This window comes from Manacus candei, unplaced genomic scaffold (assembly GCF_025592945.1).
Source record: "Manacus candei isolate 608988 ecotype Guabito, Panama unplaced genomic scaffold, ASM2559294v1 h1tg000045l, whole genome shotgun sequence".
In the NCBI taxonomy this organism is placed as follows: domain Eukaryota; kingdom Metazoa; phylum Chordata; class Aves; order Passeriformes; family Pipridae; genus Manacus; species Manacus candei.
Window position 1 is genome coordinate 1,314,186 of NW_026138093.1, and position 25,969 is coordinate 1,340,154.

Here is a 25,969-nt window from a genome sequence, read left to right on the forward strand (position 1 = left end):
CCTACGGTGTCCATGCCCTGCCCCTTTCCCTGCAGGCTGTCGTCATCCCCCCGGCTGCCCCACCTGGCTGGCACTTTCCTGCACTGACATCTCTGCGTCCTCCCTGGCTCTTCCTGCACACACAAAGCCTTGGGCTCATCCAGACTCCTTCTGGGTGATGTGTTCCAGCACAGCGTTTCCCATGGAATGAAATTCCTCTTTCCTCATGTCCACTCGGGACATCCCCAGCTGCACTTGGCATTAATTTTTTCTTTCTCATGCTCTTTCCTGCTCTGACAAAAGGATCCACCATCTCTAAATCCTCCCTTCAAGCCCTCTCAGGGCTGTCCTGTACTGTCCTCAGTCTCCACACCAGTGAGGCCACAGCTCCTTAGCCCCTCTCTAGTACTCATGTGCTTGAGACCTTTAAAGCCCATCTTGGGAGATCTCTGGGCACTCACTAATTTTTTTGCAGATGAAAATGTCCTGCTCATAGTCTAAGGAAATCCCAGGGATATTTTTACCAAGGCCTGTAGTGGCAGAACATCGAGCAGTGGCTTCAAACTGAAAGATAAGTGTTTTATATTGGATAATAGAAGGAAAGATTTAACAATAAGGGCGGTAAGAACTGAAGCAGGTTTCCAGAGAGGTGGAGGTCCCATCCCTGCATTTGTTCAAGGTCAGGGAATGTGAGCAACCTCAATTAGTAAAAGATGTCACTGTCCATGTCCAGGGACTTGGACAAGATGACCTTTTACCTCCCTTCCAACCCAAACCATTCTGGGATTCTTTGAGTCTCAAACTCCTTCTCCAAAGAATTATCATGTTGAGGACATGAATTGCCATGTTTTTAGAGAAACCCTTCTAAGCCCCAAAGGTAAAAAAAATAATTAAAAGAGAGTTCCAAAATATTTGTGTGAAGCCTTCACCAAGTAGGTCAATGGCAGAGCCTCCCAGCGTGACCTCACAGATGTGGATGGAGTTTCCATGCTCAGGGTCTGAAACTTATGATGGGCAACAAGAAAGCACATTTGGGGACTGAGGAAGACTTGTCATGGGATTTCTAGGAAAGAAACAAAGGAAAGGAAAGGATGGGATCACGGCAGTTTGAGGAGGAACAAGCATGAGAAAACAGAGGGAAAAGGGAATGAAAAAGCTGGTCCTGTTAAACAGGAGGCTGCTCAAGACACTTCCCAGGCCATGCCCTGACACTGATCCCCACAGCCTGTCCTTTTTTCTTAATAATTCCATTGCCAAGAAGTTTCTCTGTCCAGGGGTCTCTCTGCTCCTGGCACAGATTGTGGCCCAAGTTCCAGCCCTTGCAGTGGGAAACACTAACAGCAGACTCCTGAGTTCTTTGGGAGGCCCAGACTGGAGGGGGTGTGTGGGTTGGAAGCACAAAAGAGTGAAGAAAATGCAAAGCTCAAATCACTACAGGGCCCGTGGGGATCAGAACAGACACGGAAATCAGATGAAAGTCCTGTGGTGTGTGTTGACACATCACGGACGAGGAAAATGGAACAAGGTGAAAGCTGCATGGTCTCTTTGTTCTCCTTGATACCCAGAGATGTTTTGTACAAACCAAGTGCACCTCTTACCAAGAAATATTCTGTACAACGTGCCCACAAATTAAATGGAAATTGGACCACAGTCCCACCCACAGCACTTTCCACAGTCCTGGTTAATAAGGTATAAAATGTAGCCTGACTTTGTCCCTAAGTGGGGGATGAGAATTGGACACAACATGTACAGGGACAGATGGAGGGGTTTGTCCCCCTGGCCCTGCCCAGAAGGGACACCTTTCAGGAAGGGTTGTGGCCTTGGCTGTGCTGAGGGTTGCCCCGGGCAATGCAGCTTGGGATTGCAGTGGCACTGTCAGGGCTCTGCAGAGCTCCTGGCAGTTCATGCCTTTGTCCCCAGCAATGCCAGAGAACTGCAGGGGTTGCAGTCAATCACTTGTGCTCTTTGGGACCCCAACTGTCTCTGCTGAATGGGAGCAGGCCTGGAGTTCCCAGACTGTTCCTGCATCCAGGGTTGGGCCTGCAGTGACGTTTGTGCAGCATTCAATTGGCGCAGTGGCAGGATGGCCATGGATCCATTCCTGCAGAAACACAGTAGTGCTCCATCCCAGGCAGGGATAGAATGGGCCCACAAATTTTGGAAGGATAAGAATCAGGGAGTTTTGGCCCTGTGGAATCCCATGGAACCAAAGGAACCATGGGAGATGGTGGAACCTCCTGGAATAAAGGGGACATTGTGACCCTGCAGCACCTCATGGAACCAAAGGGAGTCTGGGATGTGGCAGGGCCTGATGGAAACAAAGGAACCTCCTGGGAACAAAGGGAACCAATGAGACACTGCGGAATCTCATGGAATCAAGGGTCCATTGTGACACTGTGGAACCTCCCAGAATCCAGGGACCATTCTGATTCTGCAAGGCCTTCTGGAGTCAAAGGGAACACTGTGACACTGGGGAACCTCATGGAATCAAGGGTCCATTGTGACACTGGGAAAATGATGGAATCAGTGGGCCATTGTCACACTGCAGGGCCTTATGGAGCCCAAGAACGCTGGGAAACAGTGCAACCTCATGGAATCAAGGAGCCATTGTAACACTGCGAAGCCTCAAGGAATAAGGGATCCAATCTTTGCCTCAGATTTTGTCAACAAATTCAATTTAAGGGATTACAGAATTGTGACCGAACCACTTTTGTCCCACACGTTTTAATGATTGGCAAAATGAGAGTATTTATATGAAAAGAATCATTTATTCTTACAAATGATCAGACAAAAGATCTTAATCAGAATTATTTACTACACAATACAAAGGCTAAAACTGCTAGTTGTACAGTATAAGATAGGATAGTGCACTATATTGAAGAAATTATTGAACAATTATATTAAAGCTAGCCAAAAGAAATAATTATTAAGTAGAGATCTGATGGAACTCACCAGACCAACGGTCATGGGGAGATTTCTTTTGCTCAACCTTGAGGAGTGTCCTTGGAGGGTGTCCCCACCCAAGGCAGGAATCTCCACACATCTACCCCAAGAAGGGCTGCGTTAGAAGAACCTGCCTGGATGAAAGGGGACTGGACTTCTATAGTAGGAAGGGATTGACTGCTCCTCACAAATGTACAGACCAGTTACCAGCTTCACTGTCCCATCCAACTTCCAAAAGCAGGATGTGTGTTTGGAGTTGGGTGAACCAGGCTGGTTTGAGCATCATTCAACACCAAAACCATTCCCATGGTGCCACCGGTAACTCTCAGATCTCACAGACAGCTTGCATGAGAGCTGGCACTGTTGGCATTGTCTGATGGGATTTTAGGCCTTATCAGGGTAGGCCCTCCTGCCACCAGGGCAGAGAGGTTGGCTGTGAAAGTCCATCCTGGAGATGCACAGGGAACCAAGAGTTGGGCTCCTGAGTGACATCCAACAATGGACAGGGGGATGGGACTGACCAGATGAAAGTGTCTCAGGTAGAGCACCTGGCACTTGGCCTTGTTGAACCTCCTCCAAGTGGCCTGGGCCCATGGATCCAGCCTGTCCAGATCCCTCTGCAGAGCCTTCCTGCCCTCCAGCACATCAACACTCCCCCCAGCTTGGTGTCCCCTGGGAACTGCCTGAGGCTGCACTCCATCCCCTTGTGCAGATCATTGGGAAAGAGACTGAAGTGCCCTGAGCCCAGTGCTGAGCCCTGGGAACACCAATGGATGGAACTCCATTGCCCACCACTCCTTGGGCCTGGCCACCCACACAGATGTTTGCCCAGTGAACAGATGCTGCAGAATTTGTTTGATAAAGGTCCTGTAAGCCCAGAATATTGGGATGAGTGCAGATTTAGCTCTGCACAACAGAGAAATTAATTCACTTTCTCTTTTCCTCCACTGTGGTTCAAGGGAACTTGTGACTTCAGTGTGTGACTCCCTGTGTGCAAAGGGCAAATATGGACAGAATCCAGGGCAGGGAGTGTTGGGGGCATCCTGGGATCTGTGCTTGACACAGAAGGTGTTTGCCATTGGTCTAAGACTATCTACTGTGCAAAGTGGACTTCAGTGGAGGCAATGTGGACTTAATACACAGCAGGGGAAGGTCTTCTGGTTTTTATTGAGCTGTGCCTTCCTCTGGTTTTGTTTGCTGGCATTAAATGAACATCCCTCTGTGTCTTGTGCAACTCCTTCTCCAAGCCAAGCAGGTGGGAGTTGGTGCCAAGGAGCTGAAACCTGCAGGTCCAGCCTTGAGTGGAGGGAGCTCAGATTTGCCCAAGGTTGCTTGAAGTGCCAGGGGTTTGATGAGGGAATGGTGGGGTGGGGATAGGGATAAAGTCTGTTGGATTGTCAGACATAAATGGTCTTGGTTTTCTTATCTATTCAGACTGAATTAAGAATTGCTCAGGATCAGTATCGACTGGGGATTGCTGATATTAATGTTAAAACGGGAAAAAAATAAACGGGACATAAAAAAGGAAATGTTTTGTCATTGTTTCTTTAATACAATATATTCACTTGTAATGCAATTCTGAGATATGTCTAATTAACCACAAAAGAATTGAAGACTTGCAAGTAAATTATTCCCAGGGGCTTGTCTGGTTAAGATGCCAGCACTGAAAATAGAGTGTAGAGGAATGAGCAGACACGAAGACCATCCCTGGGGCTGGGGAAGCAGGAACTCAGAGTCACTGGTTCCAGGTGGAAAATGGACTGTGGAGTGTGGCTGTGAAATCTGTCTAAGAAACGACAACAGAATGGAAGATTTAAAAGTAAGTTGCTTCCAGAGTTTAGTCTCCTTAAGATATTTTGAATGTCAATGAGCCCTTTGGCACTGAATTCCTGAACTGAGGATCTGAAGACTGAGCAAGACTCTAGAGAAGTCAAATTCCTCAGGAAACCTCCAAGTTGTTGAGGATGTCAGCAAGCCCCAGTGAGGCCATCACTGAAAAGAGAGTGTGGAGGGAATGAGCAGACAAGGAGACCATCCCTGGGGCTGGGGAAGCAGGAACTCAGAGTCACTGGTTCCAGGTGGCAAATGGACTGTGGGATGTTTCTGTGAGAGCCCCTAATGGCTGCGCTGGTTTCAGGGGCAGTACAGTTAAATTTCTTCCCCGTGGCTGGTGCAGGGCTATATTTTGGCTTTGTGCTGAACCCAGGGTTGATAATCACAGAATCACAGAATAGGCTGACTTGGAAGGGACCCACAAGGATCATCCAGTCCAACCCTTAGCCCTGCACAGGACCATCCCCAAGGGTCACACCAGGAGCCTGAGTGTACTATCCAAACTCTTCTTGAGCTCTGTCAGCCTTGGTGCTGTGCCCACTGCCCTGGGGAGCCTGTTCAGTGCCCAACCACCCTCTGGGGGAACAACCTCTTTCTAAGATCCAACCTAACCCTGCCCTGACACAACTCCAGGCCATTCCCTCAGTCCTGTCCCTGCTCCCCCCAGAGCAGAGCTCAGGGCCTGCCCCTCCTCTACCCCTGCCCAGGAATTGTACCTGCAGTGAGGTCTCCCCTCAGTCTCCTCTTCTCCAGCTGAACACACCAAGTGCCCTCAGTGTCCTCACACGCCTTCCCCCCAAAGCCCTTCCCCATCTTCCCTGCCCTCCTTTGGACACTCCCTAATGGCTCAATCTCTCCCTTCCATTGTGTCCCCCCAAACTGCCCCAATGGTGCAGGTGAGGCCGCCCCAGGGCAGAGCAGAGCGGGACAATCCCCTCCCTGGCCCGGCCGGCCATGCTGGGCCTGATGCCCCCAGGACAGGCTTGGCCCTCCTGGCTGCCAGGGCACTGCTGACTCAGGGCCAACTGGCCACCCACCAGCACCCCCAGGGCCCTTTCCCGGCACTACTTTCCAGCCTCTCCTTCCCAGTCTGTCCGTCCATGCGGGGTTGCCCCATCCCAGGGCAGAATCCGGCACTTCCCCCTGTTGAAGTTCTCAGGGCTCCTAAAGAGCCGGGAGGTCACGGGATGTCAAAGAGCCCCACGGAGCTAAAGGGACCCTTGGGACACTGTGGAACCTCATGGAATCAAGTGGCCACTGTGACACGTGGGGCCTCATGGAATCAGGGGAGCCCTGGGACACTGTGGAACCTCACGGAATCAAGGGGCCATTGTGACACTGCAGGGCCTCTTTAAACCAAAGGGGTTTGTGCTGGGCTGTCACAGGCCAGGGCAGGGGCAGCTGGAGAGCCCCTGGCCCAGCCATGAGTGACGGGCTGAGCCATCAGCTCCTGCTGAGAGAAGGGACCTCACAGGCCCTTCCGAAGGTGTTAACAGCGGGTCTATTGGCTCCCAGGATGAATATATTGACTCGGTAAGCTTTAGGGTGTATCCTTGATGATAAGGAAGTCAGTACACAGCCCTAATGGAGAAACAAAGCAGACTGTAAAGTTGGTAGGCCTAGGATGAGGGAACTACAATAAGGCCTTGAGCTTTGCTAAATGTATCACCAGTTGATCCTAGACAATGAAAACACTGTTGCTTGCTTAGCTAAAATGAGGTTATTGCTTGCTGCTAGCAAGGGGTATAAAAAGGCAGATGAGAAAATAGAGGCATCTTTTCTGCACACAACTAGACTCTTTGTGTCTTTATCGACCGTCGCGACTCTACACCAACAGTTTTGTTATTGCTGGGCAGCACTTGCACAGCTCCAAGGCCTTTCCTGCCCCTGGTACGGCCACGCTGGGGAGGGAGCTGGGATTGCATGGGAGGGTGGGAGGAGACACACCTGGGACAGGTGACCCCCCTGACCCAAGAGCTGCTCCAGACCATGGACATCACACTCAGGGTGTGTAGGGGGGAACTTTGGAGTGATGGTGTTTGTCTACCCAGGTCACCGTTACTCGGGACGGGGCCCCGCTCTCCTGGAGGTGCTGAACACCTGCCTGTCCATGGGAAACTGGGAATGAATTCCTGGTTTGGCCTTGCACATGTGCACGTCTTTGACTCAACCCAGGAGTTTTGTCACTTCTACCCTTCTGATTCTCTGCCCCATCCCTGTGGTGGGGAGGGAGTGAGCGACTGTGCAGTGCTGAGTGCCTGGCTGACATTGCTAAACCTTGACAGATGGAAACTCCACAGGTCTCTGGGACCCTGTTCTAGTGCTGAACTATCCCCTTGGTGGGTTTTTAAAATTATTAATTATTTATTCTGTATGCCAAGTTACTCAAGCCTTACAGAACTCAGTGCAAGATTTCATAGCAGGGCAAGGTGCCCTTCATATCCTTTAGCTTTTTAAGCTGATTCCACACAGAAACACTGCCCATAGGCCATGAGGCCTAGCAAGGGATTTCTCAAACCCAAGGGGAGTCACCTCTCATGGGTTGTGTCACCTCTGGGGCTCATTGATGACTGACCACGATTGCACTGTTTCCCCTTAACATTACATTGGTCAGACCCAGCTTGAAGGAGCTCTTGGCATTGAACTCTTTTGGGGTACTGAAGGTGCTCTGGAGGACAAAGATGTCATGGCAGGGCAGGACATAACAGGAATGCCTCAGGACACCGTTCCCCTCCTGGAGGAGGAGGAAAGCCAGGCTGGACACGTGGTTTTGTTGGAGTGAATATGGGGTGCTTTGTTCAGGCAACCACATACCCCAGTGGGACTTACAGCATTTGGGACCATTTTACACCCTCTGTAGGATCACTTTGTCCATAGGAGTCTCTTCAAGGCCATTCTCACTTCCTCACTCTTCAGGCTATAGATGAGAGGGTTAAACATGGGAGTCACAACTGTGTCAAACAGGGCAGAGTGTTTGTCAGGATCTCCAGAATCCCTCGAGTAGACGACTTTAAGTAGACGACTGTGGCTGAGCCATAGAAGAGTGTCAGCACCCCGAGGTGTGAGGAGCAGGTGGAGAAGACTTTGTGCCTGCCCAGAACTGAGGGGATTTTCACAATTGCCCTGATAATTTGAATGTAAGACAGAACTATTAAGCAGAAGGGAAGGATTAAAAAAACCAGGGTGATGGTGTGCAGCCCCACTTGGTTCCAGAATGTGTCTGCACAGGCCAGGTCCAGCAGTGGGGGGATGTCCCAGAAGAAGTGAGGAAGGTCACGGGATGCACAGAAGGGCAAAGGGAACAGCTGGTAGGTCTGTCCTGCCTGCACTGGTGCCACAGCCCCCCAGGAGCCCAGCAGCAGCCTGGTGCAGAGCCCCTGCTCATGGCCAGGGGACAGAGCAGGGGGTGGCACATGGCCATGGAGCACTCATAGGCCATGGTAGCCAGGAGAAGGCTTTGGGTGCTGCCCAGCAGAACCAGGAAATACAGCTGGGCAGCACAGCCAAGGAAGGAGATCCTGCCATCTGCCCTCAGGAGACACACCAGCATTTTTGGCAGTGACAGAGGTGTAGTAGACCTGCAGGAAGGACAAGTTCCTCAGGAAGAAGTACATGGGGCTGTGCAGGCTGGAGTCCAGCACAGTGAGGAGGCAACCAGGCTGTTCCCTGCCAGCACCACCAGGTAGATGAGCAGGAACACCGTGAAGCACAGGCCCTGCAGGCTGGAGTGGTCACAGAATGCCAGAAGAACGAATCCAAATCCAACAGTGTGGTTCTCCAAGCCTTTTCTTTGGGACATTTTCCCTCTGCAGAGCAATCCTGTGGCCTGTCCACCACCACCCCCACTTCAGGCCTAGAGAAAGACTCCACACACCAGCACACACGGGACTGCAGGAGGAGGGGAGCTGGAGCAAGCTCTGCAGGAAGGTTTGGGAATCCAGCAGGGGCTGTTTGCTGCAGGGAGGTTTGCAAAGGGAGGGAAGAACAGAATCCATGAGCCTGCATGACCCGGATTTGCCACAGAGATAAGGGAATCTTGACTTGTCTGGCCAGAGGGGATTTTATCAAATAGAATGCCTGGGGATAGAGGAGAAATAAAGGAAGGAAATGCATAAATACCAACCCCTTGCAGAACAGTCTGGCTTACATTCCTTGTCCAGATGTTTAATGCATTTAATGTAAGAATGAGAAGAAAGAGGGTGAAAAAGGAGAAAAGTGATGAAAATGGGGAAGCAAAGCAAGGTAAGGCAAGGCAAGGGAAGGAGAAGCAATCCAAACAAAGCAAGGCAAGGCATGGCTCAGTTCTTAGACCTTGGTGAGAGAGATTAATCCCAGCTCTCCTCACATGTGGGAGCTCATCCCCTGGCGCTCTGTCAGCACACCAAGATCTGGGAGACTGTCCAAGATCTGAATCATTCACCTTCACATGGTGAGGGGTGAATCCCATTGGAAGTAAACCAGGCTTCTCTCTTCCAGGGAATCCAGTGGCTCTGATGCATCCATGGGCATTTTAGCAGGACAGGGAAGCAACGGTTTATGCAGAAATAACAAGAGTTCCTAACTGTACTAAGAGACAGGTTAATGCAAGCAGTGCCAGTGTGCCCTGCAGTTTTCAGTCATCCAGAGAAGAAAGTGGTTCAAAGAGGGTGATCTCCCCACCATACCTGATTTGCCTGAACAGATCAGGTTTTTATAACTTCTGAGAGAGTCACTGATAATCCAACATTCCCGACCTTGCTGCTCTGTCCCTTGGATTCCTGAGCCCTCACAAATCCAGCCCAGAACCCGCTCACTCCCATCCCAGCCCTGCAACACTCCCCAGTGCCCTGCAAGCCCTGGCAGAGGCCCAGCAATGCTCCTGCTGCCTGGGGAGCTGAGCCCTCCCTGTGCATTCCCCACCCTCCCAGAGCACAGGGACTCCCTGCAGGGCTCACTGGCAGGGGGGGAGCTACAAGGCAGCAGCTCCTCCATCGCAGGTGCCTTCTAATAAAGCCACAACTCAGCTGAAAAGGGGTTTCAGGAACTCACTTTGGCCTGGGGAGGGAATGTCCTCTCCCAGGCGAGGGCTGAGGATGCTGCTGTGTCTCAGCCAGCACTAACACCCATTGAGAAGTCTTCTTAAACCCTGAGGTGTCACTGATGACAATAGCAGGTCAGAAAAAAATCAAGTATCCAATTAGCCAAGGGACAAGCACAGGGCATTTTTTCAAGAGAAAAATCTGAATTCACACAAACGTCATCCTAATACTTCGCTTATTTTCCCAAGGTATTTGTGCCATTTTCCTGTGAGTTTTATCTGTCTCATAGAGATGTCATTCAAAATTCCCAAGATCAAATTAAAGTTTGCATGAGAGAAAAGTCACCATGATTGTTTTCTAATCTACCAACTTCATAACATAAATATACAGAAAAATTAAATATTCCTATTTAAAACCAAAAGTAATCACTGAGATACCCACATATATTTTAATTTAATGCTTTAACTCAAAGCAACCATTCCCATGCAGATTATCCACATATGAGCAATCCCTCCTTGTTCCCAAATGTTGTCAAAGATGCAGCCTCCTCTTTTTAACTCTCAGGTGTCTCCATGCTCCAAAGATCTCGAGTGGAGCCCAAAGCAAGCCAGTTTTGCTCCCAGGAACCTGCCAGAGCCCTTCTTAGGTGGTGCCAATCTCACAGGCAGCGTTTCCCAAAGCTGGAGGAAGCCTGAAAAGGAAGGAAACTTCCCCAAACCGAGCCAGGCTTTTCTCAGCACCTGAGCTGCTGCCCAGAGCCTTTGCCTCCCTGCACCCACAGCCTCCAAGGATCTGCTGGAGAGTCCCTGGGGAGGCTTTGTCAGGAATGGCCCTCAGGGGGCTCCTTAAAGTTTCAAGGGACTGCAAGGTTTTCAGAGCAATTTGGGGTTTTGATTTTGCATTTTTGAGAGGTTTGTGCAACCATGTCCTCCAATTATCTGCTGTAACAAGTCCCTTGAGAGCCTCAGACAGTGACAACCCTCAGTGGGGCTCATTAATGCTTCAAGGCACTCAGGGTTTATTGAGGTGCTTTTTTTGACACTGAGCCTCTGAGAGGTTTGTTCAGCCGTGGCCTCCAATGACCTGCTCTAATTAGTCCCCTGAGAGACTCTGTCGGTTGTGACACCCGGTGGGGCTCGTTAATGCTTCAGGGACTGCAGGGTTTTCACAGGACTTTGTGTTCTGCTTTCCACACTGAGTCTCGGAGAGGTTTGTGCAATCCTCTGCAATTACCTGCTCTAATGAGTCCCTTGAGAGGCTTTGTCAGTTGTGACACTCTGTGGGGCTCATCATTTCTTTGAAGTAGTTCAGTTTTTAAGGGCACTTTGGCTTTTGCTTTTGACACAAAGTCTGTGACAGATTTGTGCAATCATGGCCTGCAGTGGTCTCCTTCAAGGAGTCCTTGAGGAGCCTGGATTGGGAATGGCCCTCAGTGAGACCCATTAATGCTTTGAGATATGTTGAGATTATCTTCTGACTTGGACTCATGGAAAGGTCTCCTCTCTCTCAGAGGAGAACCTCACCTGAGGTTCAAGGACTCAGTGCCAAGTGCACCGTGGGGACCACGGGGCTCCTTAAAATCAATCAAGTGCTAAGAAACCACAGCTCTGCCTTGATTTTCCTCTAGTCGAGTGCAGTTAATCAGGAAGTTTTCTTAATACGCAGAAATACTTCAAAGAGGTTCTGATAAACATGCATTCTTATTTTCAAGGGTGTAGTTTCTTACTTTTCTCCTTTGAAAAGAGTTGATTGCAGCTTTCTCTAATTGATTTTGATCCAGGGTCTCTCCTAAGGAGGTTTGGACTGGCTGGAGCTTTCCCTTGAGGTCTGACACAGTGTGGACAACCTTGCTCCATATTTCCCAACTCCATCCTGTCTCTGCTCAGTCTCCTGGGTCCTGCTTTGCTCACAGAACTGGCTGCACACAGCAAAGAGGGCTTTTTCTTCTTTTTTTGCCACAATCTGAAACTCATGAGGTTCACCTTTGGTAACAGACACTCCTCAGCTGTGAGCCAAGTCCCTGCTGCCAGCAATGAGGTTCAGCTCCCCCAAGGCAAAACCGTGCCAGAAATGTTTTAGACACCCAGAAAGTGAAATAATAAACACGAATAAAGAGTTGGTACTGGGGGGACACTTGGGGATCCTGAGGGGCACTTATGGGGCAGTTTTAGGGGGACATTTAGGGGACACTTAGGCATCCAGGGGGGTGCTTCAAGGTCGGGGACCGTACTGGGGCTGGATGCCTGAAGAATGAACACACAGCCCTGGAACCATTGGATCTCCTGGATGATTGAAGTGCCTCTAATAGAAGGTGCGTGGCCTGCCTGCCCCTCCCGCCGAGCACCAGCTCCATCTCCTGCTCCTGCCCAGCGGCTTTGCAGAAATCCAGGGCTGGCTGTGGATTGAAGGCTGTGGCAAGGGACAGGATGCAGTTGCTTCACTTTCCACCCTTGATGTCTCAATGTCTGTGATCTTAGGAACCCTCACAAACCTGGAACAAGGCAGATTATCTGTTTTTGTAAGATATGTACATGGAGATTGTTTTGATCTGTGTTTAAATCGTCCTTGAATAAAAGAACTAATAGAAAACTATGTAAAAAAAAAAGGAAAAGGGAAAAATAAGAAAAACGAAAATTAAAAAAGGGAGAAAAGAGATAAAAAGGAGAAAAAAGAGAAAAAAAAGAAAAATAGGAAAAAATGAGGAAAAAAAAGAACAAATAAAAAAGAGAAAAAAGAAAAAAGAGAGAGAAAAAAGGGAAGAAAAGAAAGAAGAAAGAAAAAAGAAAGAAAAGAGAGAAAGAAAAAAAGAGAAAATAAAAGAAGACAGAAAAACTAAAAACCAAAAAAAGTCCGATCCTCCCCCGCCGCAAAGACTACAACTCCCACAATGCCCCGCGCAGGCGGGGGGCGGGCAGGGGCCGTGGCCGCGCGCTGATTGGCTGCGGGGCGGGTCTGTAAAGGCGGAGGGCGCGCGGAGCGAGCGCCATTTTGGCCTCGTGGTCGGGAGTGAGGAGGACTCGCCTGCGGCCGCTGCACTTCGCTGGGTGAGTTGGCGGGGGGGGCGGCGAGAGCGGGGTCTGGTGATCCCCTCGGGGGCTGCGGGGAGCGCGGGTGTGATTGGAAAGGCTGGAGGGCTCGGGGGGGTTTAGCGGGGGGGTTCGGGGGTTCCCGGGGACGTTTTGAGGGGTCCCTGAAAGGACTCGGGGGGGAGGTTGAAGGTCCCTGGAGGGTTTTGGGCGGCTCTGATGGGAGTTTTGTTTTCTGAGAAGATTTGGGGTGTCCCAGGTGGGCTTTGGGGCTCTCTGGGGAGGTTTTGGGTTCCTGGGAGGCTTTGCGGGGACCTTCGAGGCAGTTTTGGGGTCTCTAGGGGGTTTAAGGTGTCCCAGACAGTTTTGAGGGCCCGTGGGGGGGGTTGAGGGTCCCTGAATGGGCTTGGGGAGTCTCAGGTGGGTTTTGTGGGTCACTGAGAGGGTTTAGAGGGTGCTGGGGAGGGATGAGGGGTCCTTGAGGAGGTTTCAATGGGTCCAGGGGGGAATTTCAGGGGTTTTGAGGGGATTTTACAGGGTCCCCTAAAGCCCAGCATTGGGTTTCAAGGGATCCTCCAACCCCCAGGGGAGGGGTCCTAGGGATGCCCCCAAAAATCCGGGGTGGGAAATGTACCACATCCACGTAAGGGGATCCCAGTGCCCCCAGTATATCCCAGTGACCTCCCAGTGACCCTCAGTATGGCCCAGTAACCCCCTCAGTGACCAGCCAGTGTGTCCCAGTGACCTCCCACTGCCCCCCAGTATGGCCCAGTGATCCTGCAGTGAGCACCCAGTAACCCCCAGTATGGCCCAGTAACCTGCCAGTGTCCCCCCATGTGTCCTGGTATCCCCAGGTAACTCCCCAGTGCCCCCCAGTGTGCCCCAGTTCCCCCCCAGTCCCTCCCAGTGCCCTCTCAGAGGACCCCTGAAAGCCTGGTGAGGGGGGGCACGGAGAAGGGGGAGCCTGGACTATGGGGACCCCTGGGATCCCCTAGGACAACAAAGTGGAGAACCTGGAGAGGGGGAATTTCTGGGAATGCAGTATCCCGAAGGCGAGAATCAGAGGAGAAGGGAGCCTTGGGACCCCCAACACTCCCAGCATCTCTAGGTAGAACCCCCAGCATCCCAGACAGGAGAGACTCTCTGAACCATAAAGGGGGGAAACCAGAGAAGGGGAAATCTTAGGAGAATTTTTTTGGGCTCATCTTCATATTTTAGAGTATTTTTTAGGTGAATCTCAACTTTTTTCAGTTTGGGGGGGCAGGAGTCTTCTCACTCTTTCTTATAGGCTTTTGCCTGAATCTCGATGATTTGGGGTTTTCTGGGCTGAGTCTTGGTGTTTTGGAGGTTTTTATGGACACAGGATGTCCGGTGAGTTCTAGAGATGGACTTGGGCAGGAGGAACCCCCAAGCCAACGTGCTCAGCCCTTGTTTTCCCCCCCTTCAGGATTTGTCCTTCCCAAAGCTTGGGCGGATGGAGGAGGAGGCTGCGAGGAAGAGGAAGATGCCTTGGGCCCCCCAGGCAGGTGAGGAGGAAGTCAGTGTCCCTTTGGGCGGGTGTTGTGCTGGCTCTGTCAGCCCAGCATGGCCCCGGCTGCAGGACAACCCCGCTGGCGCCGCCGTCCTGCCGGGGCCGGAGTTGGGGGGATGTCCTTGGCCTTCCCTGTGGGCCGGAGGCAAATCCCCTGCCTGTCCTTCTTGCTTCCTGCCCCAGGCCCCGAGCTGAGGAGGGAGAGCGCGGAGGACAAATCCCCCCGTGAGACCCTGGTGGGAGAGGCCGTTTTGAAGGGCTCCCCGGCGCAGGAAGGCAGCGGGGAGGAAAAGGGCCGGAGATCCCCCCGCAGGAGGGGCTCCAAAGCCAGCCCAGGGTGCTCTGAGGAGGAAAGAGCCAGCCTGTGCCGGGAAGGCGGCCGGAGCTTGAGGGGGAGCTCTGAGCTGGTGGTCCCTGAGCAGCCTCCCAGCAGGGAGAAGCCCTTCAGGTGCTTGGAATGTGGGAAGAGCTTCAAGAGGAGCACCACCCTCCTCACCCACCAGCACATCCACACTGGGGAACGTCCTTACAGGTGTGGGGAATGTGGGAAGAGCTTCAGTGACAGCTCCACCCTTCGCAAACACAAGCACATCCACACCGGGGAACGACCCTACCCATGTGGGGAATGTGGGAAGAGCTTCAGTGACAGTTCCACCCTTCGCAAACACAAGCACATCCACACTGGGGAACGTCCTTACAGGTGTTGGGAATGTGGAAAGAGCTTCAGGGACAGCTCCAACCTTCGTAAGCACCAAGTCATCCACACTGGGGAACGGCCATACACGTGTGGGGAATGTGGGAAGAGGTTTCAGACCAGCTCAGATCTCCTCAGGCATGAGCGGACGCACACGGATGAGAGGCCCTTCCGCTGCACCGACTGCGGGAAGGGCTTCAACCAGAACTGCAACCTTGTCACCCACCGGCGCATCCACACCGGGGAGAGGCCCTACAAGTGTGGGGAGTGTGGCAAGAGCTTCACCCACAGCTCTAACTTGACCAGACACCAATGGACCCACCAGTAAGAGAAGCCCCACCAGTGCCCCGACTGCAGGAAAAGCTTCGGCCGCTACTTCCACCCTGAATGAAGCCCCTGATGGGGAGGCAACCCCTGGAGTCCAGTGACTGTCAGTCCATCCCTTTTGACCACAAAGGACCAGTCCCCTTTCCCAGGGGCAGGTTCTGACAACAGAACCCTTCTTGGGGGGTGTGTGGAGATTCCTGTCTTGGCTGGGGACCCCCCCAGGGTCACTCCTGGAGGTTGAGAGCAGAGATCTCCCCACCAGCGTTGGTCTGGGGGAGTTCCATCCCTCTCTAATTAAGAATTTCTCGTTTTGTGGCAGCTTGAGTAGAATTGCTTCAACAATTGCTTTAGTGTAGAGCACTGTCCTATCTTATCCTGTACAGGTAGTTTTAGTGTATATATTGTGCACTAAGTAATTCTGATGAAGATCTTTTGTCTGATCATTTGTATCCCTAAATAAATTCCTTTTTATCAATAGATCTGATTTGCCATCAATAAAACCTAGGGGACCAAAGTGATTCAGTCACACTTCTGTAATTCCTCTAAACTGAAACTGTTGGCATGATCCAAGGTTGAGATTGGATCCAGCAGCCCCCAGCACCGTACAGTAAGTTGGGAGCTCAGAGGGGCCACCCCCCTTTCCCAGCCCTCCTGTGCCCAAAGGCTCCCATGGGACCGTTTATCCCACCACACTACCCCTGCTCTTTTACCCTTCTCCCTGTTCCTCCCACTTTTTCATAGTCCACTCAATCCCCAGCTCCAATTAGGATCACTCTGGGGGTCCCAATCCCCATTTTTCTCCCCTCTCTCACCCCTTCCACATCATCTCCCCACTCCCCAGCCCTCTCATGCTCAGTTTGGGGGTCCCACCCTCCTCTTTCCCCACTCTCCTGACCTCTCCCACTTATTTCCCATCATTCTCAATGGTCCCCCCCTCCACTTTTTGGGGGGTCTCACTCCCCTCCCACTCAGTTTGGGGTCCCACTACCCCTTTATCCCCTCTAACCCCCCCTTTTCCCACCGACCTCCCCCTTACCACCCCCCGCTCACCTAAGAACTCCTCGCCTGCAGCTGGGGAGGCTCCCAGCACCACCAGTGCCCAGAGAAGTCCCCCCAGCAAAGAGGTTGGGTGGGGTCCTGGGTGGGCTTTGAGTGTGTTTGGGGGTCCTCGGGGAGCTCTAAGAAGGTTTTGAGGGGTTCCCAGCACCTTTTGGGATGAGCTGGGTGCCTACTGAGGGGCAGGTGCACTCCCAAAGCCCCCCCAGAGTGGGTTTACACGGGGGGAAACAGGGGAGTCCCTATTCCCGATCCATCCCGGAGCCAGTTCTGCCCCCCCCAAACTCGGCTCCACCCCTCGTGATCCACCCCCCCTCCCCCACTGCCCCGCAATAACCGGGACTGGGGAGAACTGGGAAGCTTTCCTGGGATCAGGAGTGGCAGCAGGGGAGGGGGGGACACACGACCCCCCAAAATCCTCACAGGGACAGGAGGGGTCCAGGCTGGGCCCGAGGCCCCGGGGAGGGGCTGCGGCCGCCGCCGGCTCAGGAGCTCTGTGGGGAGAGAAAAGGGGGTGACAGCGGGGTGGGGGGTCCCCGGGGGGGCACAGACGCTCTGGGGGGACACACGACCCCCTGGGACCCCCCTCCCCTTCTGGCGCAGGTAGAAGCCGAGCCCCAGCGCCAGGGAGACGAAGGCCAAGAGGAAGCCCCCGGCCCCTCCTTGGCAGCAATTGCTCAGGCTGATGGAGCCCGGCAGGGCCGGGGCCACCGGCGGTGTCCGATCCCGGCAGGAAGCGGGGAGGGCCCCGGGGAGCGGCGGCGGCGGGCGGGGCCCTGGGGGAGCCGCCCCGAGGGGTCCCCGCCGCCCGGGGCACTGAAGGAGCCGCCCCGGGACGGGCCCTGGCGGGGGTCGCCAGAGAGGGGGGCGAGCTCGGAACAGAATCAGCTCCGGAGAATAAACCGAGGAAAACCAAAGGGCCGCGCCGGGGGAGTCTCCGCCGCCCCGGAGCTGAAAGAGCTGCCCCGCGGGACGAGCGAGGAGGGGCGGCGGGGAAACAGTCGCCCGGGGTGTGGCGAGGGAGGCGGGAATGGGATAAAAGAGAGAGAATAGAGGGAGAAATCGCTTTGTTCCCCCCCTCCCTCCTCACCCCAGCTCCCTTTTGTATACAGATAAAAGCAGGGATCGACATGTGCTTCCCTTCCCCCTTTTCCCGACAGGGGAACTGAAAACAAAAAAGAAAACCAGGACAAAGAGAGAGAGAAAAGCCAACTCTGGAAAACTATTTGGTCTTAGATAAGTTGTGCTGCCAAAGGAAACTCTGACTCCAGGGGTGCCCAAGCGGCGGCAGAGCCCCCACCCTGCCCACTCCCACACTTCAGCCCAACATTGGGGTTTTCCCCTCCCTGGCACTGCCCAGTCCAGCCCCTCCCTGGTCCCCCCATCTCCCTGCCCCTGCCCCAGCCCAGCAGAGCAGCACACTCAGGTCTGGCCCTGCAGCAGGACATGGAGGCCATGGAGCTCAGGGACAGGCCCTCTGGGGCTGCAATGCTCAGCACATCATCAGCTCAGGCAGCTCCTGCAGCCCCAGGGCCAGCCCCGCTCCCCAGCACAGCAGCAGAGAATCGGCCCCGGGCTCCTCAGGCCCCATTTGCCATCTCCAGGGGCACTGGCCACCACCAGCACCAGCTGGAGCAGCCTCAGCCCCTCAGCCCCCACAGTGGCACCCTGAGGGCAGCACACGGACTCCAGGGAGAAACCAGCAAGGCAAGGACCCTCTGGAGAGTCTGCTCCTTGGCCTTCTTCTTGAGAGCCCTGGAGAAGAAGAGCTGAGGCTTCAGGCTGTGCCCGGAGCAAATGGAGCCCCTTGGGTGGTGGAAAGAGTGCAGTGGAGCCCAGCTCATGCCAGCAGTGCCATGGCCACAGGACTGACCCAGCCCAGCCCAGGGACCAAGGCCCAGAGCACTGAGGCCTCACCGAGGCCCAGAAGGGGAGGGGGGCAGGAGAAAAAGAGCAGCTCTCAACAGGCCAAATGCTGCTGCTCCCTGGCACTGCTGCTGGGCTGGGACTCTGTTTCCCTGCCCCTCTGCACACAGGCACTGCCCTGCCAGACTCATCAGAGGTCTCAGAAGATTGAACTCAGAGAAACAAGTCACTGAAGGATCCTTGACTTTGTTTCAATGCATTCCTCATTTACACAGATTCTGGGTCAAATTGAAGATGTAGACAGTGACCCAGACATGGGATGAATAATCAATATTCACTGTACACAACTTTATCCCAGGAGAAAAAACACATGAAAACCCTGACCCAGCACCACAAAAACCTGAGCAGGCAGGCTGGGACAAGGAGTCCCATTCTGAATGCTATGGAAGAGAAAACAGGCAGTTTGTGCCTTCAGAAAAGCATCCAGCCATCATTTTCTGCAGGGCATCCTTGAAGCAAAAGATTTCTTAGGACAGATGCCAGAGCTTGGCAGCAGGCTGTCCTTCTCAGCTTGGAAAATCTCTGCTGACTTACCTAACAATGGTACAACCCCCCCACTTTAATGTTGTCAAACAGCTGCATCTGCAGGATTCATGTTCCAGCATTACCTAATGCACAATTATCACACCTCATTTTAAAATTAAAGGGGAGGGAAAAAAAAAGTGGGGGGGTGGGGGGAGACTCCCCACCCCAGTCATCCATCAAGTGTACATCCTGGCCACTGCTCCCAAGAAATTTAATATATGCTAAAGAGATATAAAAAGACATCAAAAGCTTTCAGAAATGAAAGTGCTTCAGAAGCTAGATTTTAATATTACTAAGTGGGGTTTTGCCCAATTTAAAGTTGCCTGAAATGCCAGGATACTGCATTTTGGAAGCAGCAGCAGCTCACATATTGCCTTGTATAAGTGGCTGAAGTGTATTGCTGGTTCCAAAGCTAGACTATCATCATCTGTGGATAAATCAATAAATAAAAACTGGCAATCCCTACCAACCCTGCTGCCTTGAAGCACTCTTTTCAAGTGAGGCCTCCACAGGAAAAAGAAAGTGAAGACCACTTTATTTTTATTATAGTGCTTTCCCCAGGCAGGAATTTTTATTTCAGGTAGAATCTTTGAACCATTACATTTTCAGTGAGGCATTTTTATATTTACAGTTGACATCTTCATAGAGGAATGAAACCTTTGAGCAACAGCTCTAAAGCATGAAGGTTGCCTGCAGGAAATACTTAAATTATTTTACACCCAAATGGAGCCTGTTGTTTTTAGCTAAAATTTATTAAACATTAAATCAATGACCTTTCTTTCACTGAAAACCTGCCCTTTGGAAAACTAACTTTCCCAAGAAACATATTTGGGCGAATAAATACCAAACAAAGGGCTATTGAAATCTAAACATTTTGTCCATTTATAGCTTGTGAACATTTAGTTCCTAAATTCCCAACTGCTACCTAATGTACAGAACAGTGGTACCTTGGTTGAATCACATATCATTGATTTCAGAGTGTCACAGGGATCTCATTGACAGGAATCAATTAGAATCCAAAATCAATCAAATATGTTCGTGCACTATCATTCATTGAATTTGAATATCCCCAAATTAATTGTAAGCATGTGAAAGAACCTGGAAATAAATTTTGAACAGGTACAAAAATAAAAATGAGTAAACTTTGAGAAGACAGTAGTGCATCTGAGCATGTTTCATGCCTGCTGGGGTAAGTTAATGGTGAATCACACCTTCCCTTCCCAGCACAGGCTGAGATATATTCTTTTTGGAACATGAAAATACCCAGGGACTGAAGGCAGAGGGCACACCAGTCAATGATCCAGCATTATTTTATGAACAGCCTGTTACACACCCAATATCAAACATGCTGCCAGGATATTACAAAATGCACAAGGATGTGACACTCTGAAAAACTGCACATTGTAAGTGAGCCACTGCACTTCAGGGAGAAAGAAAGGAGAGAATTCCTGAATCTCTACCAAAAAAAACATGAATAGATGGGACCACTTATCCAAAGAGCTGTTCTTGTTGCTGAGGACTCCTCTCTGAACACCTTCACCTGTCATTCTGTCAAGGTAATAAATCCTTCCACTCCTTACAGCACACTCAAAAGCACCCTGCTATTTAATGTCAATGGAAAAATGGCCCAAAGTGTCTAAAACATTTCCTTTTGCTCATGTAAAAGTGCTGGCATTTCACTTCCTTCCTGATAAGCCAGTACCAATGGACTTGATTGTTCTTTTCTTATTCAAAGCATATCAGTAGTTCCAAAGCACTCTCCATCTTATCAGGGGTCTGAACAGCACAGTTACTGAAAACAGTTTGTCCTGGTCCTCTCTCTTTCTGCCAGGCTATCAGATAAACCCAACTAACTCTCTGTCTTTACACACAGTCAAACATAAGCTGTGTCTTCAACAGACTGTAGCCTGTTTCTGGCATGTTACAGGTTTGCTGCTTGACATTAGTTGTACCCAAAACAGCAACAGTGAATTAGCTTAGAACAAAAATATAGTCACTCCATAGCACAGAACACAAAAGGAACACAGGATAGGAAAAAAAAAGAGAAACATTTTGTGAAGTAAGAATGATCCCTCTTATCTCAGCAGTTCATAGGTATTTATCTGGTGCTACTTGAAAAAGAGCATGGAAGTAGCAGGATTCAAATGCATTCAAAACAGACCTGACACAGGCCTCAAGAGTAGAAAAACAATTTCTTTTTTTTGTTTATTTTATTCTCCTGTCCTCTAGGAACTGTGCCTGATTTGCAAGGGGTGAGAAAGTGAAAGAAAGGAAAATGGTTACAGCATCTGAAAGCGTTTAAATGCCTTTACAGTTTTTGTCTGTAACAAGACTGATTTTCATGATCCAACCTTCATTTGGCACTAAAAGATCCTCACAAAAACAAACCAAAAAAACACTCTCCCCCAAACAAGCCTCTTGGCAACTCTCCTTTTCATTGTATCTCAGATACAGAATTTTCAGTGCTGACTACTGAGGAATAACACAAGATCAACTCCTTCAAAAGGGCCAGGGCTTTGAAGGTTTTGCTTCCTGCCCAGCCCTAGGGAATAGGCACAGCATCTCCCTTCCTTCTTCTCAGGATGACAGGATATCCTGGGATGAGCACAGTGTTGGAAGAGTTAAACATTAACCTGGCTGTGCCCTGGGCACTCTCAGCTGGCTAAATGGAAAGTTCTGTAATGCAGGGAGAAATCCTGAGTTGCAGCTCTGTGATTAAGTACAGCCTTCTTTAGAAGCTGAAACTCCAGCCCCTGAGTGGAGGCTCCTTCCCACCACTTCTCCCACTGACAGTCCCCCTAAGCAATAAAATATCAAACATAAAAAGACAGTGGCATTCATCCTCCACAAAGACAGGACCAAATCCTGCAACCAATTTGATGACAGAAAAAAAATTAAAAGGAAATAAAGAATACACAGAAAATTGCTTGATCCTTAATTACATTTCCAGTATATGGAGAACTACACAAACTGTCAGTAGCAGAGTGCTCAGAGTACACAAAGGAGTGTGATTTCACCATTTTGTTAAATATTGGTTTTACTAGATTTTTGTGTCTTGTATTTCTTTTAAAATATTCACGTGTGAGAGTGAAAAAAAGTGTTTCTTTCAAAACAGCTCTAGAAACCAACCCAAGAAATAGAGAGAAAGGGGTGAAAGAGTAGCAATAATATGTATAGGAATGGTCTGAATAAAGCAAGTCACCTCCTGCCCACCCATCCTGGCACCTGCTGGGAAGGAATTTTGGAAATGCTTAGGAACAAGCTAGCACTACATTTTAGATATGACTTTTTCATCTCTACATCTCCAGGACTTTAAACTGTTTCATGTCTGTAAGGGGGGTACTTTTGAATTAGATGATCAATGGAGCATAGAGGCGTGAGAAAGGAATCATATTAGGATGTGAAACCAGCCAGAGTATGGTACAATGGAACTTCATGGCACAAGCTAATTGTAAGGTCCATTGTGCTTTTTAGCAAGTCAGCCTGATATCCCCTATTATCAGAGCTGAGTTCTTCCTTGGTTTTGCTACATATTGCAAGATAGATACATCTACCCTTGAAACACAGTGATAGAGGTCGTCCATAGGGGTGAGAAAGATGATGGTGAGAGGCAGATTCTGTGGGCAGGGGTCGCTGGCCCCTTGCCCTACAGCAGGGCATGCACAGACTGTTGCTATCAGGTGATGAACAGGCGGGGTTTGGCTGCCACTCAGGCATCACCTTATACTGGGTACTGGCCCTACGTGGTGTAATGTAGAGCTGATAAAATGGGGTGTCAGGACTGCTGGGGTGAGCGATCCTCATCCTGCCATGGAGACTGTGTTGCTCCGCGGGGACGCCCGCTAAGCACGGGCACCGACCAGCTGCTGCAGATCCTGGCAGCCCTGGCCTGTCTGTGTGAGTAAGCACAGTTTATTGACAGGAAGCAACTCAGAAAGCAAATGTTTTGTATCCTTTTTTAATATCCTTGTAATTCCCTTTTTACTAGTTAATACTGTATTAAAAGCCACTCGTAGTATTGTTTTAATATCCTTTAAATGTTGCTTTAATTCCCTTTTTACTAGTTAATACTGTAATAAAAACCATTCATAGTATTGTATGAATGCCAACTGATAAGGCAGTTATTTTGTATTCTTTTTTAGCTTTTGATTCTCTTTGCTAGTTTTTTATTCTTACTGCAATAAAAGATTTTTTGTAGTGTTTGAATGTCTGTTGTACTTGTCTTTATTCCGGGCATGTGTTCAAATGAACTAATACACAGGGGCACAGCTCTTTGGGGCAGGAGATGAGCAGCACCCTTGCCAGGACTCGGGGCGGTGGCAGGTCTCCTTGGGCCGGGACTTGCCAGAACTGCTGATTTGGGTGCAGCCCTGGCCAAAGGGCTGCCAGCAGCATTGGTGCCCTTGCCCACACCTTCCTTCTCAGTGTCAGCCCCCTTGTTTAGGATGGCCACCAGCCAGCACTTCTCCCAAGGAGGCCGTGCCAGCTTGTGTGGAAGGCCCCGTGCCCTTCCCGCTGCAACTGAGTCGGTGGCCGAGGGGGCTCCTTGTGCTGCCGTGAGCAGGCACAGGAGGGGAGTGTTTGCTCATTTCTTGAGCTGTTCCTACAGTTCAGGTCCAGCCAGATTAGATACTTCAGAGAGCGGATTCCCTCCAAGGTGGGGCAGGTTGGCGGGGCTGGGGGAGGCCCCAGGCCATGTGGCACTGTGTCCCAGGGCCCTTTGTGACACGCTGGGCACAGCCAGTGGGATGGAAGGGGGCAGGGTGTCCAAGGGCCCTTTATGACCCGTGGTGACAGAGGTGCTGCTGGTGACACGGCCACAGTGTCAACAGTGCTCCTCGGAGCAGGCGACGGGACAGGACGGGACAGAGCGGTGCTGTGCGGAGCCCCCGCGCAGCCAACTCGTGCCTTGCTGACCCGGAGCGTTTTGGAGGATTTTCTCGCTTTCAGGTGACCTTGAGGCATTTCCACAGGATTTGGAGACCCGGAGTTTCTCCGAGGTGTCTCTAATCCCTGTGGCAGGTGCCCTTGGGACCCTTTTGCAGGACTTGGAGACCCGGAGCTTCTCCGAGGTGTCTCCAATCCCTGCGGCAGGTGGCCTCAAGGCCATTCTGCAACTTAGGGCCCGGAGTTTCTCCGAGGTTCTCTTTCTCTCTTGCAGGTGCCCTGGACACCAGACTGTGGCATGGCAGGGAGACGCTTCAGCCTGCTCAGGCTGTTCCGGAGGAAGAAGGAGGAGGAAAGCCCTGGAGCTGCTCCAGCACAGCAGCCTGAAGAGGTGCAGCAGGTGCAGCCCCCGCAGGAGGGTGAGTGCTGGAGCTGGGCCACAGGGCTGGTGGCTGCAGCCCCCTTGACCTCATCCTGTCCCATCCCCTCTGGACATGCCCAGGGAAAGGGAGGGGGGCAGAGGGGCTGGGGCTGATCTCCTGGCAGCCGTGCTCCATCCACTGGGCATCCCGGGGCTGGCCCTGCCTGCTCCTGGAGCCCAGGCCTGGGCTGTGTTCTCCGGCCTCTCCCGCACACCCTCAGCTCTGAGCGCGCTCGCTCTTTGCCAGATGCAGGCCAGGAGCGGACAGAAGAGCAGCTCCGTGCCCGTGGCCGCTTCCGCAGGGCAGCACAGGTACCTGCAGCCATCCCCGCCTGGGCTGGGCCTGCTCTCACTGCTCAGCCCAGCACCGCTGTTGCGGCCCTCCAGGGGACATCCCTCTCTTCCCTGCCCTTCTTTCGCCTGCAGACATTTATGAAATTCATGGGCAGTCGGCGTAGAAAGTCCAGGGTCACACCAGCTGATGTTGAGGCCCAACCTGACACCATCCCGACCCAGCTGACAAGGCCTGATGTCAGCACCACGTCAACTGCTGTCCCAGCACAGTGTGACACCACAACCAGTGATCACACAACCCACTGGGACACCACGTCCACCGATGACGTGTCACACTGTGACTCTGTGCTGCCTGGTCTCACGGAGGAGGCCGACGCCACAACAATGGAGGGCGTGGCAGGCACTGACACTTCGCCTGTTCAGCGCCTGGCCGATACCCCCAGCCTGGACTTTCTTGAGGAGAGAGCTGTCTCTGCAGAAGTAAGCAGCCTGTGGCCCCCCAAGCTGGGTGCGCTGGGCCCCCTCAGCCTTTGAGGCTGGCACAGTGTGCTGGGAAGGGAAGCATTTCTCAGGGGAAACTGGGCAAGTATCTAACTCTGGCAGCTCTCCACCTCTCCCCTGTGCATCCTCCAGGCCAGACTGTGGGACCTGGGGACCTGGGGCTGCTCAAAGCATCTCCAGTCCCTTGGGCAGGTGCCCTTGAGGCCAGACAGTGGGACTGGATGAGGCGAGGCATTTCCCAGGCTTCTCTCTTGCAGCTGCCTTCAAGGCACGACTGCAGGACTTGAGGAGCCAAAGCTTTTCCATGGCATCTCTGCTGCAGGTAGCCATAATGCCAGACAGAGACATGCAGCAGAGACCACCCACGGTGCCCAAGCTGGCCTGGGTGAAGGAGGAGGAGAAGGAGGAAAGCCCTAGGGCTGCTCCAACACAGCAGCCTGAAGAGGTGCAGCAGGTGCAGCCCCCGCAGGAGGGTGAGTGCTGGAGCTGGGCCACAGGGCTGGTGGCTGCAGCCCCCTTGGCCTCATCCTGTCCCATCCCATCTGGACATGCCCAGGGAAAGGGAGGGGGACAGAGGGGCCGGGGCTGATCTCCTGGCAGCCGTGCTCCATCCACTGGGCATCCCGGGGCTGGCCCTGCCTGCTCCTGGAGCCCAGGCCTGGGCTGTGTTCTCCGGCCTCTCCCGCACACCCTCAGCTCTGAGCGCGCTCGCTCTTTGCCAGATGCAGGCCAGGAGCGGACAGAAGAGCAGCTCCGTGCCCGTGGCCGCTTCCGCAGGGCAGCACAGGTACCTGCAGCCATCCCCGCCTGGGCTGGGCCTGCTCTCACTGCTCAGCCCAGCACCGCTGTCGCGGCCCTCCAGGGGACATCCCTCTCTCTTCCTTGCCTTTCTCCTGTAGCTGGTTTGCAGATTCATCAGGTGCATTTGGCATGAAGAGGCCACTTTCATGGCCCATGGGGACACGGCAAACTCGGACCTCTTCAATGCCCAGACCAGCGCTGCCCTTC

The 25,969-nt window shown here is 52.0% G+C and overlaps 2 pseudogenes; one reads left to right on the plus strand and one right to left on the minus strand.

Moving 5' to 3' along the window:
- LOC127474808 (uncharacterized) overlaps nucleotides 1–25,969 on the plus strand; it is a 1,366,245-nt pseudogene that overhangs the window by 1,214,276 nt on the left and 126,000 nt on the right.
- LOC127474840 (zinc finger protein 883-like) overlaps nucleotides 1–25,969 on the minus strand; it is a 177,877-nt pseudogene that overhangs the window by 143,041 nt on the left and 8,867 nt on the right.